General features: G+C 43.4%; 1 pseudogene; it reads right to left on the bottom strand.

Annotated features, from left to right (window-relative positions):
• Nucleotides 1–1,968: 1,968 nt before the first annotated feature.
• Nucleotides 1,969–17,005, bottom strand: LOC134480652 (olfactory receptor 1361-like; annotated as a pseudogene).
• Between the last annotated feature and the right edge of the window lie 1,297 nt (nucleotides 17,006–18,302).

The raw sequence follows: 18,302 nt of genomic DNA on the forward strand, positions 1-18,302 counted from the left end.
GTTAATTTGGACGCACTCTCTGTGTCCTCTCGTTAGTCTGGCTAAGGGTTTATCTATCTTGTTGATTTTCTCAAAGAACCAACATTTGGTTCTGTTGATTCTTTCTATGGTCCTTTTTGTTTCTACTTGGTTGATTTCAGCTCTGAGTTTGATTATTTCCTGCCTTCTACTCCTCCTGGGTGTATTTGCTTCTTTTTGTTCTAGAGCTTTTAGGTGTGCTGTCAAGCTGCTGACATATGCTCTTTCCTGTTTCTTTCTGCAGGCACTCAGCGCTGTGAGTTTTCCTCTTAGCACAGCTTTCATTGTGTCCCATAAGTTTGAGTATGTTGTATCTTCATTTTCATTAAATTCTAAAAAGTTTTTAATTTCTTTCTTTATTTCTTCCTTGACCAGGTTATCATTGAGTAGAGCATTGTTCAATTTCCACGTATATGTGGGCATTCTTCCCTTATTGTTATTGAAGACCAGTTTTAGGCCGTGGTGGTCTGATAGCACGCATGGGATTATTTCTATCTTTTTGTACCTGTTGAGGCCCGTTTTTTGACCAATTATATGGTCAATTTTGGAGAAAGTACCATGAGGAGCTGAGAAGAAGGTATATCCTTTTGCTTTAGGATAGAATTTTCTATAAATACCCGTTAAGTCCATTTGGCTCATGACTTCTCTTAGTCTGTCGACATCACTGTTTAATTTCTGTTTCCATGATCTGTCCATTGATGAGAGTGGTGTGTTGAAATCTTCCACTATTATTGTGTGAGGTGCAATGTGTGTTTTGAGCTTTAGTAAGGTTTCTTTTACGTATGTAGGTGCCCTTGTATTTGGGGCATAGATATTTAGGATTGAGAGTTCATCTTGGTGGATTTTTCCTTTGATGAATATGAAGTGTCCTTCCTTATCTTTTTTGATGACTTTTAGTTGGAAATTGATTTTATTTGATATTAGAATGGCTACTCCAGCTTGCTTCTTCTGACCATTTGCTTGGAAAGTTGTTTTCCAGCCTTTCACTCTGAGGTAATGTCTGTCTTTGTCTCTGAGGTGTGTTTCCTGTAGGCAGCAGAATGCAGGGTCCTCGTTCCGTATCCAGTTTGTTAATCTATGTCTTTTTATTGGGGAGTTGAGGCCATTGATATTGAGAGATATTAAGGAATAGTGATTATTGCTTCCCTTTATATTCATATTTGGATGTGAGGTTATGTTTGTGTGCTTTCATTCTCTTTGTTTTGTTGCCAAGACAATTAGTTTCTTGCTTCTTCTAGGGTATAGCTTGCCTCCTTATGTTGGGCTTTACCATTTATTATCCTTTGTAGTGCTGGATTTGTAGAAAGATATTGTGTAAATTTGGTTTTGTCATGGAATATCTTGGTTTCTCCATCAATGTTAATTGAGAGTTTTGCTGGATACAGTAACCTGGGCTGGCATTTGTGTTCTCTTAGGGTCTGTATGACATCAGTCCAGGATCTTCTGGCCTTCATAGTTTCTGGCGAGAAGTCTGGTGTGATTCTGATAGGTCTCCCTTTATATGTTACTTGACCTTTTTCCCTTACTGCTTTTAATATTCTTTCTTTATTTTGTGTGTTTGGTGTTTTGACAATTATGTGACGGGAGGTGTTTCTTTTCTGGTCCAATCTATTTGGAGTTCTGTAGGCTTCTTGTATTTCTATGGGTATCTCTTTTTTTAGGTTAGGGAAGTTTTCTTCTATGATTTTGTTGAAGATATTTACTGGTCCTTTGAGCTGGGAGTCTTCACTCTCTTCTATACCTATTATCCTTAGGTTTGATCTTCTCATTGAGTCCTGGATTTCCTGTATGTTTTGGACCAGTAGCTTTTTCCGCTTTACATTATCTTTGACAGTTGAGTCAATGATTTCTATGGAATCTTCTGCTCCTGAGATTCTCTCTTCCATCTCTTGTATTCTGTTGGTGAAGCTTGTATCTACAGCTCCTTGTCTCTTCTTTTGGTTTTCTATATCCAGGGTTGTTTCCATGTGTTCTTTCTTGATTGCTTCTATTTCCATTTTTAATTCCTTCAACTGTTTGATTGTGTTTTCCTGGAATTCTTTCAGGGATTTTTGTGTCTCCTCTCTATGGGCTTCTACTTGTTTATTTATGTTTTCCTGGAATTCTTTCAGGGATTTTTGTGTCTCCTCTCTATGGGCTTCTACTTGTTTATTTATGTTTTCCTGGAATTCTTTCAGGGATTTTTGCGATTCTTTCAGGCATTTTTGCGATTCCTCTCTGTAGGCTTCTACTTGTTCTCTAAGGGAGTTCTTCATGTCTTTCTTGAAGTCCTCCAGCATCATGATCAAATATGATTTTGAAAATAGATCTTGCTTTTCTGGTGTGTTTGGATATTCCATGTTTGTTTTGATGGGAGAATTGGGCTCTGATGGTGCCAAGTAGTCTTGGTTTCTGTTGCTTGGGTTCCTGCGCTTGCCTCTCGCCATCAGATTATCTCTAGGGTTACTTTGTTCTGCTATTTCTGACAGTGGCTAGACTGTCCTATAAGCCTGTGTGTCAGGAGTGCTGTAGACCTGTTTTCCTCTCTTTCAGTCAGTTATGGGGACAGAGTGTTCTGCTTTTGGGCGTGTAGTTTTTCCTCTCTACAGGTCTTTCATCTGTTCCTGTGGGCCTGTGTCTTGAGTTCACCAGGCAGCTTTCTTGCAGCAGAAAATTTGGTCTTACCTGTGGTCCTGAGGCTCAAGTTCACTCGTGGGGTGCTGCCCACGGGCTCTCTGCAGCGGCAGCAACCAGGAAGACCTGTGCCGCCCCTTCCGGGAGCTTCAGTGCACCAGGGTTCCAGATGGTCTTTGGCTTTTTCCTCTGGCGTCCGAGATGTGTGTGCAGGGAGCAGTCTCTTCTGGTTTCCCAGGCTTGTCTGCCTCTCTGAAGGTTTAGCTCACCCTCCCACGGGATTTGGGTGCAGAGAACTGTTTATCCGGTCTGTTTCCTTCAGGTTCCGGCGGTGTCTCTGGCGCAGGGATCCTGCCGCTCCTGGGCCCTCCCCCACGGGCGCCCAGAGGCCTTATACAGTTTCCTCTTGGGCCAGGGATGTGGGCAGGGGTGAGCAGAGTTGGTGGTCTCTTCTGCTCTGCAGCCTCAGGAGTGCCCACCTGACCAGGCGGTTGGGTCTCTCTCTCACCGGGTCTGGGAGCAGAGAGCTGCTGCGGGCCGGGATCCGCGGGTGTCGGCAAAAGCTTTTAAACAACCCTATATCTGATAGTCATCTGGAAACCATAATATACAAAGAATTTAAAAGTTAGACTCCAGAGAAGCAAATAACCCTATTAAAAAGTAAAGTCCAGAGTGAAACAGAATTCTCAACAGAGGAATATTGAATGGCTGAGAAGCACCTAAAAAATATTCAACATCCTTAGTCATTAGGGAAATGCAAATCAAAACAGACCTGATATTCCACCTCAACACCAGTCAGAATGGCTAAGATCAAAAAATGCAGGTGACAGCAGATGCTGGTGAGGATATGGAGAAAGAGGAACACTCCTTCATTGCTTGTGGTACTTCAAGTTGGTACAATGACTTTGGAAATCAATCTGGCTGTTTCTGAGTAATTTGAAAAAACTTCTATATGATGAACCAGCTATATCATTACTGAGCATTATCCAAAAAAATGTTCCAAAATATAACAAGGACACATGCTCCACTAGGTTCATAGCAGTCATATTTAAATATCCAGATGCTGGAAACAACCCAGATGTCACTCAACATAAGAATGGATACAGAAAATGTGGTACATTTACACAATGGAGTACTACTCAGCTATTAAAAAATAATGACTTCATGAAATTCACAGGCCAATGTTTGGACCTAGAAAATATCATTTTGAGTGACTTAAACCAGTCACAAAAGAACACACATGGGATGTACTCAGTGATAAGTGGATAGTACTCCAAAAGTTCACAGTGCCTATGATTCAGCCCATAGACCATATGGAGCTTAGGAGAAAGGAAGACCAGGATGTGGATGTTTCAATGCCATCTTTAGAGGGGAACAGTATCGTCACTGGAGGTGGAGATAGAGGGGGACCTGGGACAGAGAGAGGAGAGGGAGGAAATAAGGGGGCAGTATCAGGTACTGGAAGGGATGGAAGAGAGGTACAGAAGGTCTGGAAATCAAATACAAATATGTAGCAGGGGAAGGGATGAGGAACTGGGGATAGCCACTGGAGGGTCCCGTAAGGAAGTGAGAGGCTCCCAGAACCCAAAGGGTTGTCATTAGTCAAAATTTATTAAGTGAAGGGGGAGATAGAACCTGTAGAGACTACCTCCAGCAGATAGGCAATGTCCCGTGTGGAGCGATGAGGGCACCACCCACTTCAAAGTTTTTAATCAGAAATGTTACTGTTCAAAGGAAGAAAATTGACAAAAAATGAGCAGAGTCTGAATGAAGGGCCATCAAGGGACTGACCCACCTGGGGATCCATCCTGTCTATAGACATCAAACCTTACACTGATGCTATGATCAAGATGCACTTGCTGACAGGACCCTGGTGTGGCTGCTCTTTGGGAGGTCTGGCCAGCAACTGATCAATTCATATGTAGATGCTTGGAGCTAACCATCAGACTGAGCTGAGGGACTCTATGGCAGAGCTTCAGAATGACTAGAGGTGCAGAGGGGGTTGCAACATTGGCTGTCTGGACATCCCAGGGAATTCAGAGACTAGACAACCAACAAAGGAGTGTACAGGGAGGGATCTATGTGTTGCAGTAAAATTTTAAAAAAGGTTTCTTTTACCCCACACTAGAGCTGGCACTGTAGGGCCACATGTCATCTGTGGGATATTTTCATCTCAGTCAGCAAAGCTTCTCACCCACTAAGCTCAATCTCATATCACACTGCCGATGACTACTCTCTAAGCCTGGCAGCAATCTCTCTACCTATCTAGTTCCCAAGGCAGGTTGCCACCATGCCAGGCATACACATCCCAATTCTGTGGTGGGCTCAGTGTGTCCTGCCACCATACACTCTCTTGAACTCAATTAAGTCACCACATGAAAGAGGAGACCACACAATAACTTCTAATCCAACTGATAAGATGTAATTGTCCATCTAAACCGCACAAAATCCTGTAAACATCCATCCCTTAAGAAAAGTCATAAAACCCTGTATCTATGGAAAGATGCATAGCGAGGATCATTCACACCTGCTTCCATGTTGATTCTCTCTACATCCATGTCTACAGATGCATATGTAGCAGAGGATGGCCTTGCCTGATAGCAATGGGAGGGGAGGCTCTTGTTCCTGTCGAGGTTTGATGCCCCAGCATAGGGGGATCCTGGAGTGCTGGGCTGGGAGAGGGTAGGTGGTTAGGGGAGCACCCTAATGGAGGCACAGGGGAGGGGGAGATGGTGGATGTGTGATCAGGGATTTGTGGAGGGTTAGCCAGTGAGTGGGATATAATTTTAGATGTGTATGAATGGAATGGCTTATTTAAAAAACAAAAGAAAAGGAAAAAAGATGAGGAGAAAACATTTCATGTTTCAAATTAATTTTCTTTTGTTTTATGTTGTTTATTGAGACAGAATTTCATAATGTAGCCTATGACCCAGAATCCATAATATAATCTAGGCTGGCCACACACTTGTAATCCTCTTCTCCCAGTCCCCTGGTGCTCATCAGTATAGGTCTGTGACTTTAGTCATTTTCTGTAAGGCTCTGGTGCCTGGGCACTCTTCACGGTGATCTCTCACCCAGCTAAGTGCCTTGGTTAGGGTGAGGTAGAGAGAGAACTCAGGCAGGGAGAGGAACTGCTTCTGCTGCTGCCTCAGCTGCTGGTCATTCTACTCTCTGCTGCTCTTGCTTCAGTTGCTCTGGCTGGACTGAGCCAGTAGGGGACTGAGTAACTGGCAAGGGGTGCCGGCAAAGTTCAGGAGAGCAGATCTCTTCCCCTCAAGCAGTGGTGTTACAGCTCTTATGACAGAAGTTTTCAGACGGTGGAATAATTCCTGCACACCTTTAACTTTGAACACGGTACTTAAATAGAGTTTTTGGATGGGACAGTGTCTGACAGCAGGTACTTCTTTTGGTTTGGCCTTAGAGCTTGGGCAGAGCTCATCTACACATTTGGTAGTGTGGTCCTGCTTCTGCATCTTCTCTGTCTTGGGCGTAAGTGACCTGTAGTCATGTACTCACCTGTGGAAGAGGGGCTTGGGGCATTGCTCTACATGAATGGTCTGTCTCAAACTTCACTGCAAGGTTTTGTGGGGGGCTGCAGTCAGTGAGGTCTTGATCTGGGAAGCTGGGAATGCACCTGCCGTACCTATTAAGGTTTCCAGGGATTTGACCTATCTGGATCAGGAATCAGGGTACCTTTCGCAGCTGAACGCCACACAATTTTCAAAATAAATTTCAAAACATACTATATTTTTTCATGTTCAAAGGATAAGTAGAATTACTAAGGGTTGGACTACCTAAAATTAATAAAAATAGAAGTATGAAAACTTGCAGTATTTTAGAACCTTCTTTTGTAAAATAAATATTACAGAAAGGGATATAGAATGCATGAATGGCATGCTCTATGTTGGGATTATGGAAGACATTTCCCTTTTTATTAACCATTTTCCTGCTTTAATATTGTATGCCACACATGTTCATGAGGAGATAAACATACACTCAAATGGGTAGTAGAATAGTTTTTCTGTAGCATCAAATAAAAATTTCCCTATTTGCTGCATCAGTACTGATTATATATATTTCAAAGTCTCTATGTCTCTATTTCTCTGTCTCTGTGTCTCTGTATCTCTGACTCTGTCTCTGTCTCTGTCTCTCCTTCTCTTTCTGAAGCAGGGTCTTTACATAGTCCCACTGTCCTGGAACTCACTATGTAGACAAAGCTGGCAGACATGCTCACTGACCAGAAAACATGCACAGTAAAGAAACAAGCAAGCCAGCAAGTGTAAAATGAAACTAAACAAAAGTTTGACAAAATTGCCAGATTAAACAGAGACTTCAGGAAGAGGAATTGTGAGAAAAGCAGGGATCAGGTGGAGATTAGGGAATGAGAAGATCCTGATCAAAAGAAACAGCTCATTAGGCCCTCAGCAGACTTGTACTGGAAGAAGGAAGAGTGAGCAAAGCAGAAGACAGGGAAAGTGTTAGCACAAGCTGGAGATCAGAGAGAAAGGAAGAGACAAGGACAACAGACAAAGGGCAAAGACAGGAAGTACTGCCAGACACATGACAAGATTCTATGGGGAAAGGAAGGAAGGAGTGGGGGAATTGCTTTTAGAAATAATGTCTGAAGATGTCCCAATTTCTTTGAAAACAATAATTCATACATCTGAGAAGTCCTACCAACTTTCAACATAAAGCGTGTAAGAACTAGAGGTGGTAGATGTCTTCCAGGCCAAGGTACATACATGGGCTCACAGTGGTGTGACAACATATATGAGATGTGTGTAAGCAGAGGCTACACAGAAGTAGCAGAGGAAGTGGGAATGAAGTCTCACTGCTAGCCTCTAGCTATAGAGCTGTTGGCAAGTGTTAGCCACTAGGAAGAGTCTGTTTTCTCTAAGAACGTAGCCTCTTTAACTCAACCACAGTCCAAGGGAAGGCCACACATCAGAGTATATGAAAGCAGAAGTTAAAATGGTGTGAAAGAAAGAAAGGAGGGAAGAAAGGGAGAGGGAGGAGGGTAAGAGGGAGGGGTGGATGGAGGAAGGGTGGTTGGAAGGGAGAGTGAGAGACAGAGTGAAACAGAAAGAAACAAAAATGAAAAGATAAAAATAAAAGGAATGAATATTTTCATTACAATTGAAAAAAATCTTAGAAATAAAAATACACAAGATCAGTAAAACCAAGTTACAGGCACTAACTTTAAGTTTTACTATGAAATGGAAATTGAAAGCTAATAAACTTTTTACTAAGTGAAAGATCCAGGACAACTAGACCTGCATAGCAAGACTCTGTCTCAAACAAAACAAAACAAAACAAAACAAAACAAAACAAAACAAAACAAAAACAACAGCAGGAACAACAACAGCAGGAAACAAGAACAAAAGAGTTGCTACCTGGGAACACCAGCAGACATTGACAGAGACAGGAAAAAGGGAAGAGGGACTGACAGGTCTGAAACCTAGAACTGTAGGAGGCACAGATCATTTGAATTGAATCGACCTATTTCCTGCTAAATGTTAGATGCCATAAAATGCCCAGATATCATTGTATAAGTTTACATATTCTGGGCTCTGTATTTGGGAGAGATAATTGATGCTTTTCTTACAAAAGGTAAGTGCTAAGTTTCAGATAATTGACAAAACATGAAGAATTCTTAGACAATAGCTCCCTCTGTGATGTGCAACACTTTCAACATTACTGCTTAGATGGAAATCTCATGGCGAGCACTTTCCTTAAAGCCACTTTCATGTCCCTGTTTCTCAGGCTGTAGATGAAAGGGTTCAGCATTGGTGTCACCACTGTATACATCACTGCAGCGCCGTATCCCTCCCAGCTGAGTAAGAGGTTGAGGGGTTGAAATACACAGTGATGACGGTGCCATAGAAGAGGCAGGCCACAGCTAGGTGGGAGCCACAGGTAGAGAAGGATTTCCATCCTCCCCTGGGGGATGAGACTCTGAGGACAGCACACAGGTGATGTGGATGTAGGAGATGAGGGTGCAGACAAATGGGGTGACCATGACCACAGCTCCCTCTGTAAGAATCATCAGCTCATTGAGATGTGTGTCTGAGCAGGAGAGTTTCAGGAGGGGAGCCACATCACAGAAGAAGTGGGGGATGATATTGTCTGCACAGAAAAAGAGTCGAGCCATGAGAAGTATGTGCAACAGACAATTCATGTTGGCTACCACCCATGACCCCATAACAAGAAGGGCACAGACCTGATGGGTCATCTTTGTTGTGTAGCGTAAAGGGTGGCATATGGCCACAAATTGGTCATAGGCCATCACAGCCAGCAGGAAATTGTGCATGTCACCAAACACACAGAGAAAATACAGCTGTGTGAGACACCCAGAGAAAGAAATTTTCTGACTCCCAAGTATATGGTTGGCTAGTACATTAGGGACAGTGGTGGAGGAGAAGCAGACATCCACAAAGAACAGGTTGCTGAGGAAGAAGTACATGGGGGTGTGCAGGCGGGAGTCTGTGCTGATGGCCAGGATGATGAGCAGGTTTCCCAGGACAGTGGCTAGGTACATGATGAGGAAGAGGAGGAAGAGGAGCTGCTGCTGCTGGGGCTGCCTGGAGAGTCCCAGGAGGAGGAATTCAGTGACACTGGACTGGTTGGTGCTGCTCATGAGTCTGAGCCCAGCTACAGAACGAAGATGCAGAGGTCAGAAGGCCATCTTCAGGTTTGGATGCTACAACCAGGTTCACACTAATCCTGCATTACGGTTTCTGAATTAAGATTCACTCCTATTTTCTACACACTCCATTTACAAATCCCAGTTTAGATAGTGTTGGTTCCCCAGATTGACCCCTTTAGTTTTATTGGATATAGTACACAACCTTTCATGCATGTCACTCTTACCTGTATCTGGTAACATTTCCAATTTCCTCCCACTCCTTAGAAGCTCAAAGGAAAGGAGAAGCAGCCAGCTATTTTAGTGATCTCAAGCTCCAACTGGTGGAACTGTGACTCCTGCTGCTGTCCCCTCTATGGGAGAGAGTGAGCAGCACTTGGTGCAGAAGAAACATCAGCATTTCTAATGCCCTGAAAACATCAGAACATGGGAGCTCTATTATTTTACCTTGGAGGTGTTGAGTAATTGTGTTCATTATTCTAAGGATCTGGAAATCAGGGGAATATGGTTAGGTTCTGAGGAGCTCAAGAGTGGATGATCACTGTCCCAGACCTCTGTGTCAGAAGGAGTTCTGGGAGAATTAGATATGATGTCCCACTGGGGATAGAGTCCCTGAGTATCTCATTAAAGACCAGCAGAAAGTAGTGGTGCAAGCCTGCTCTTGGTCCCTCTTGACCAACAAGTGTGGAACATATCATGTAAGTTCACAGTCAGAACTTGGTGATGAAGCAGTCTGTGTGGAGTGAAGTCCCAGAGACAATTCCCTGAGACTGATCTGAGCCTTAGGGTTGAAGGATCTGTTCCCCTTCTACTTCCCCTCAGCACAGAACATGATGTTGTGGCACTGTCTGAGGGAAAGTTCTGTCTTCCTCACATTTGATTACTTACCACATAGGGCTTTTAGCTCATCTGCCCATAGGTAGCCCTGGGAGTAACTAGCATTTCAGGGTCTAGTTCAATTCTGTGAAATACACAGTGTAATGTTCAGTGAGAGAAAGGTAGATTGGGGAGTGTGTAGTCCTCCATGCCTGAAGGATACCCATCTGCAGGAAACCTCCATCCTTGGGAATTGTGTCTTGCCAGCCCACAGTGATGTGTGCAGTTCTGAAAATGTATAGACCCTTGAGTGCAGCTCCAACAGCTTCCTTTGTACTCCTCATCCCTTGCCCAGAGACGATTCATGACAGGACTTCTAAACCTAGCATGGGTACATCCTCAATGTGATTATCCTGTCCATGTGCCTCCAGAAGCTTACAACCTACTTCTACTTGATTTACAGATGAATAAGCAAAATTCTGAGAGATGACAACAAAAACTGAAAACACACAAGAGTTGTGGAAGGAAGTTGGAGAAAGTCCTACTTGCGGTTGAGTTCAAGATTTGGGGCACTTCTAATGACAAGATAGATGAGGCCTTCCTTCCCAGTCAGTGTCAAACAGTAGAAGCCAATTCTCTCTCAGTTCAGCCTGGGAAGTAGTTGATAAAAATGATAGCATGTGCTGGCTTACACCTCTCATCCAGACACACTGAAGTCCGAGGGAACTAGATTGCTGTCATGTTCCAGGCTAGCCTTATCTACCATACCAGACCCAGCCTCATAAAAACAAAATCAGCACAAAGGAAAGAGATATTAGAAGCTGGAGAGATGGTTTAGAGGACTGGTTGCTCTTGCACAGGGACCAGGGTCCATTTCCACCCACAGGACCAAAGAAATTAAAAAAAAAGGAAAATAGAGTTTAAGGGCATAGATGAAATTATACCAGGTTTTATTTAATTCTTGCATGTATGTGCTTGAATGTCTATGCTGTCTGTTCTTAACATATATTTCAAATTGTCTACAATAAAGTTCTTAGTTTAAAATCAGTACTTTTGTTGGTCATGGAGGTCCATGCTTTTATTCCCAGCACTTGGAAAACAGAAGAAAGTGGGTCCCTGTGAATTTGAAGGCAGTCTGGCAACACAATGACTCTCTCTTAAGAAAACAACGAAAAAAGTATTACTTTAGCAAACTTGGATGGTGGCTCAGTGGGTAAAGTCCATTCTTTGTAGCCTTAAAGACACAGTTTATATCCCAGAACACCCAATATACCAAACAAGTATGGCAGCCAGCCCGTAATCCAAGTGCAAGAGTCAGAGAAGATATGCTGGCTGAAAGGGGCTAGGTAAACCAGCTGAGTTAGCAAGCTTTGGGTCCAGTGATAGAGCCTGTGTCCGTAGACTGTGGAAAGAGATCAGAGGATACATGGCCCCAATCTCTGTGTTCTACATGTATGTGCACAAGCATGGACCCCACTTGTGTGCATATATAGGAGCACACAAATATAAATGCATGGACATTGCACCCACACACATGTGCTTTCACAACATAGCTATTCATTGATTAATAAAATTTAAAGAAAAGGAATATCAGATCTGAGGATGAAGCAAAAGATAGCCTCATGACCTCCTTAAGAATAAGTTTATAGGCTGAGTGACATTGTCCAACGCCTGTTTGTGTAATTCTCATCAGGAAGACTGAGCAAGGATGATCTAGAGGCCAAAGTCAGCCTGGGTCACACACCCACACCCACATGCACGTGCACATGCGTGCAGACACATGCATAAACACACACACACACACACACACACACACACACACACACACACACACACCACTTTGGAGAATTTTCCAGAGTTAGAACAAATAGCAAGAATGACGGCAGAAACTACTTTTTGTAAAGATGCTATCAATCTTAATGGAATTTTAATTTTTTAAAAACTTTTATTTGTATAAGTGTGTAGGACGTCCTTGTGCTCACATATAAGCCTAAGCGAGCCACAAAAGTTAAACTTACAGGGTTGTCTCTTCACAAGGAGAAACCTATAAGGTATTTTCCTTCCAGAAAGATGAGAAAGGAGGTGGCTAATAGTATTGACTCCCTGTGTGGCCAGAGTTGTCACACAGATCCTTATCTTGAACTTGTCTCAATCTATAGCACCAGCCTCTTCTTTAACCTGCTTCCTCAGTTAATCTACGGATCCCATCTTTATGGAAGATGTCACATGTACTTTCCATTCAGTCATGTCTGAGGCTTTGTTATGCACATGGCATTGAGTTAGTTACTCCCAGGAAACGTTTTCAAATTTACTTTCTGAAATATGTCTAAAATATACTCCTTGATCAAAACAATCATTCGCCATGATCAAGTAGGCTTCCTCCCAGGGACGCAGAGATGGTTCAACATGTGGAAATCCATCAACGTAATCCACTATATAAACAAACTAAAAAAAACACATACTCATCTCATTAGACCATGACAAAAATTTGACAAAATTCAACACCCATTCATGTGAAACGTCTTGGAATGATCAGGAATTCCAGGCACATACCGAAATACAGTAAAAGCAATATACATCAATCCTGTAGTCAGCATCAAACTAAATGGAGAGAAAGTCGAAGCAATCCTACTAAAATCAGGGACTAGACCAGGCTGCCTACTTTCTTCCCACCTATTCAATAAAGTACTTGAAGTCCTAGCCAGAGCAATTAGACAACTAAAAGAGGTCAAAGCAGTACAAATTAGAAAGGAATTACTGAAAAATATCACTATTTGCAGATGATATGATAGTATACTCAAGTGACCCCAAAATTTCACCAGAGACTCCTAAACCTGATAAACAATTTCAGCAAAGTGACTGGATATAAAATCAACTCAAACAACCAGTAGCCTTCCTCTACTCACAGCATAAAGAGGCTGACAATGAAACTTGGGAAATGACACCCTTCAAGATAGCCAGAAATAATATAAAATACCTTGTTTGATTCTAACCAAGCATGGGAAAGATCTATATGACAAGAAATTCAAGTGTCTGATGAAAGAAATCAAGGATGATCTCATAAAATGGAAAGATCTCCCATGCTCATGGATTGGCAGGATTAATATAGTAAAAATGGCCATCTTGCCAAAAGCAATCCACAGATTCAATGCAATTGCCATGAAAGTTCTAACTCAATTCTTCATAGAGATAGAAAGAGCAATTTGCAAATTCATTTGGAATAACAAAAAAAAAAACCCAGGATAGCAAAAACTATATTCAACAATAAAAGAAATTCTGGGGGAATCACTATCCCTGACCTCAAACAGTATTACAAAGCAATAGTGATAAAAACTATATGGTATTGGTACAGAGACAGGCAGTTAGATCAGATTAATGAAACAGAATTGAAGACCCAGAAATGAATTCTTAGGTACATAGATTGAAATAAAAAATATCATCCTAAGTGAGGTAACCCAGTCATAAAGAGCACACATGATATGCACTCACTGATAAATGAATATTAGCCCAAACACGTACAGTCACGTGATCTTTGACAAATGAGCTTAAAACTTTCAGTGGAAAAAAAGATAACATTTTCAACAAATGGTGCTGGTTCAACTGGAGGTCAACATGTAGAAAAATACAAATCATCCCTTTCTTATCTCCTTTTACAAAGCTCAAGTTCAAGTGGATCGAAAATCTCTACATAAAACCAGATACACTGAAACTAATAGAAGAGAAAGTTGGGAAAAGCCCCAAACACATAGGCACAGGGGAAATTTTCCTGAACAGAACACCAATGGCCTATGCTCTAAAATCAAGAATCAACCAATGGGACTTCATAAAACTGTAAACCTTTTGTAAGGCACAGGACACTGTCAATAGGACAGAACATCAACCAACAGATTGGGAAAAGATCTTTAACAATTCTATGTTCAATAGAGGGCTAATATCTAATATAGAAAGAACTCGAGAAGTTAGCCTCTGGAGGAGAAAATGATCCTAGTTAAAAATGGGGTAGAGAACTTAACAAAGAATTCTCAAATGTAGACTATTGAATGGCTGAGAAGCATCTAAAGAAATGTTCAACATCCTTAGTCATCAGGGAAATGCAAATCAAAACAACCTTGAGATTCCACCTCACACCAGTCAGAATGCTAAGATCAAGAACTCAGGTGAGAGCAGATGCTGATGAGGCTGTGAAAAACACTCCCCCATTACTGGTGGGATTGCAGGCTGGTACAAACACTCTGGAAATCATGCTGGTTGTTCCTCAGAAAATTGGACATCATACTACCTGAGGACCCAGCTACACCACTCCTGGGCATAACCCAAAGGATGCTCCAACATAAAACATGGGCATATGCTCCACTATGTTCATAGCAGCCTTACTTATAATAGCCAGAGGATGGAAAGAACCCTTATATCCTTCAACAGAGGAATGGATACAGAAAGAATGGTGCATTTACACAATGGAGGAATACTCATCTATTAAAAACAATGACTTTATGAAATTTTTAGGTACATAGATTGAAATAAAAATTATCATCCTAAGTGAGGTAATCCAGTCATAAAGAGCACACATGATATGCATTCACTGATAAGTGAGTATTAGCCCAAAAAACTGGGAATGCAATGTAAAGACCAGATGAAGCTTAAGAAGAAGGTAGACCAAAATGTAGATGCTTCAGTCCTTCTTAGATGGGGGAACAAAATACTGATGGGCAAAATAGATGCTTCTTAGATGGGAGAAATTTTGGAGCAGGGTCTGAAGATCCAGAGACTGCCCCACCTGGGGATCCAACTCCTATGCATTCACTGAACCCAGATACTGTTGTGCATGCCAAGAAGTGAATGATGACAGGAACCTGATTGATATAGCTGTCTTCTGAGATGTTCTGCCAGAGACTTACTGATACAGATATGGCTTGCAGCTAACCATCAGACTGAGCACAAGGACCCCAAAGGAGGAGTAAGAAAAAAGACTGAAGGAACTTAAGGGAGTTGCAACCCCATAGAAAGAACAACAATATCAACCAACCGGATCCCTCAGATGTTCCAGGGACTGAACCACTAACCAATTAGTACACATGGAGGGACCCACGGCTCCAGCAGCATATGGAGCAGAGGATGGCATTGAATGGCATCAATAGGAAGAGAAGCCCTTGCTCCTATAAAGTCTCATTTCCCCAATGTAGGGTACTGTTGAGGTAGGAGTGGGTGGGTTGCAGGGGGTGGATGGGAATGAGTACATCTTCATAGAAGCAGAGAGAAGTGTGGAGACCTGAAAGGGGAACGGAGAAAGAGGGATAACATTTGAAATGTAAATACATAAAGTATCCAATAATAGAAAAAGAAAAAAAAATCTTCCTTGGATTGTTGCTTTGCTGGCCTTGTGGTCATGAAGAGGTATCACAGACCCTTCTGTGAGTGTGTGTCTTACATGCATGTATGTGCATCACATGCATGTCTCTTGCCCATGGAGATCAGAAGAGGATGTCAGATCTCTTGGATATTGTTTTCCTGATGGTTGTGACTGGCAATGTAGGTACTGGGTATAAAACCAAGGTCCTTTGAAAAAGCGATCACTGCTCTTACCTCTGAGCCTTCATTCTAGATCAGATGCTTAAGTGCACTTTATTTCTATCAACATAGTAAGTCATTGTGGTGTAACATACTAGAGTTTATCAGCTCCTGTGGTCAACAAAGTGGAAGAGAGTTTTACTAACTTTTGGGCCATGCCAGGCTGATGACAGGGTGACTGAAACTTGTTTTACGTGAGGATCCTCATCCGAGGATTCACAGTGTCAGGGAAATAGACTGCATAAAATAACCCAGCCAATGATAAACAAGAGCAAACACAGCAAGGGGAACCAGAACCTCGATATGCAATGATATATTCCAAAAATATCCAGTTTTTGACAACAAAATGAAAGATTGCAAAGAAACAGGCAATTATGCACAAATATGTATGACCTTACAGCAGAAAAACTAGCAAGAGATATGCCTTGTGGCAAGAGCAGAAGGCCATCTTTAGCAAGGATATTCCCAAGAAGCCACTGTTTAAATGTTGGCAGATGGAAAGACAAACAATATCGAAGAGGTAAAAAAAATATGAAAACAATGTCAAATCAAATAGGGAATAAGGAGCCAAAAATTATGGAAAAAAGTCAAGTGGAAATTCTTTTTTTTTCTTTTTCTTTTTTTTTGGACCTGGGGACCGAACCCAGGGCCTTGTGCTTGCTAGGCAAGCGCTCTACCACTGAGCTAAATCCCCAACCCCTCAAGTGAAAATTCTGAATTGGAAAGTAAACAATGGATATAAGCTGTTTACTAAATGCACTCTACAAATTTGAATAGATCAATAAATAATGGGAAAAATTTCAAATAGTCATATAGACATTTTGGAAGTTGAAGAAAAGGAAATAGAAGCAGGAAAAAATGAATACAGGGTCATGCATAGACAATGCCGCAAATACATACATTAAGGATTCTTAGGCGAGAGAAAGGAAAGATGATGTATGAAAAAATACTGACTGTAAACTCATTTAAAAATGATCTATGAATATAGGAGGCTCAGTTAATATAATTAGATTTTCATTTCCATGGCAAACACAGTCAGGAGTCATATTTAATCTGCTGAAAATAAAAGATGAGGAGGTACAACAGAGCAATGGATACAGAAAATGTGGTACATTTGCACAAGGGAGTACTACTCAGCCATTAAAAATAATGACTTCGACACCCGCGGATCCCGGCCCGCAGCAGCTCTCTGCTCCCAGACCCGGTGAGAGAGAGACCCAACCGCCTGGTCAGGTGGGCACTCCTGAGGCTGCAGAGCGGAAGAGACCACCAACACTGCTCACCCCTGCCCACATCCCTGGCCCAAGAGGAAACTGTATAAGGCCTCTGGGCTCCCGTGGGGGAGGGCCCAGGAGCGGCAGGACCCCTGCCACAGACACCGCCGGACCCTGAAGGAAACAGACCGGATAAACAGTTCTCTGCACCCAAATCCCGTGGGAGGGAGAGCTAAACCTTCAGAGAGGCAGACAGGCCTGGGAAACCAGAAGAGACTGCTCCCTGCACACACATCTCGGACGCCAGAGGAAAAAGCCAAAGACCATCTGGAACCCTGGTGCACTGAAGCTCCCGGAAGGGGCGGCACAGGTCTTCCTGGTTGCTGCCGCTGCAGAGAGCCCCTGGGCAGCACCCCACGAGAGAATTTGAGCCTCGGGACCACAGGTAAGACCAAATTTTCTGCTGCAAGAAAGCTGCCTGGTGAGCTTGGGACACACGGAAGCAGAATTTCTCTAGAACCGGGCACGTTCTGTGTTTACAGGAAGTCCCACACCCGCGGATCCCGGCCCGCAGCAGCTCTCTGCTCCCAGACCCGGTGAGAGAGAGACCCAACCGCCTGGTCAGGTGGGCACTCCTGAGGCTGCAGAGCGGAAGAGACCACCAACACTGCTCACCCCTGCCCACATCCCTGGCCCAAGAGGAAACTGTATAAGGCCTCTGGGCTCCCGTGGGGGAGGGCCCAGGAGCGGCAGGACCCCTGCCACAGACACCGCCGGACCCTGAAGGAAACAGACCGGATAAACAGTTCTCTGCACCCAAATCCCGTGGGAGGGAGAGCTAAACCTTCAGAGAGGCAGACAGGTCTGGGAAACCAGAAGAGACTGCTCCCTGCACACACATCTCGGACGCCAGAGGAAAAAGCCAAAGACCATCTGGAACCCTGGTGCACTGAAGCTCCCGGAAGGGGCGGCACAGGTCTTCCTGGTTGCTGCCGCTGCAGAGAGCCCCTGGGCAGCACCCCACGAGAGAACTTGAGCCTCGGGACCACAGGTAAGACCAAATTTTCTGCTGCAAGAAAGCTGCCTGGTGAGCTTGGGACACACGGAAGCAGAATTTCTCTAGAACCGGGCACGTTCTGTGTTTACCGGAAGTCCCACACCCGCGGATCCCGGCCCGCAGCAGCTCTCTGCTCCCAGACCCGGTGAGAGAGAGACCCAACCGCCTGATCAGGTGGGCACTCCTGAAGCTGCAGAGCGGAGGAGACCACCAACACTGCCCACCCCTGCCCACATCCCTGGCCCAAGAGGCAACTGTATAAGGCCTCTGGGTTCCCGTAGGGGAGGGCCCAGGAGTGGCAGGATCCCTGCGCCAGAGACACCGCCGGACCCTGAAGGAAACAGACCGGATAAACAGTTCTCTGCACCCAAATCCC

The sequence above is a fragment of the Rattus norvegicus genome, chromosome 10 (genome assembly GCF_036323735.1).
Source record: "Rattus norvegicus strain BN/NHsdMcwi chromosome 10, GRCr8, whole genome shotgun sequence".
In the NCBI taxonomy this organism is placed as follows: Eukaryota; Metazoa; Chordata; class Mammalia; order Rodentia; family Muridae; genus Rattus; species Rattus norvegicus.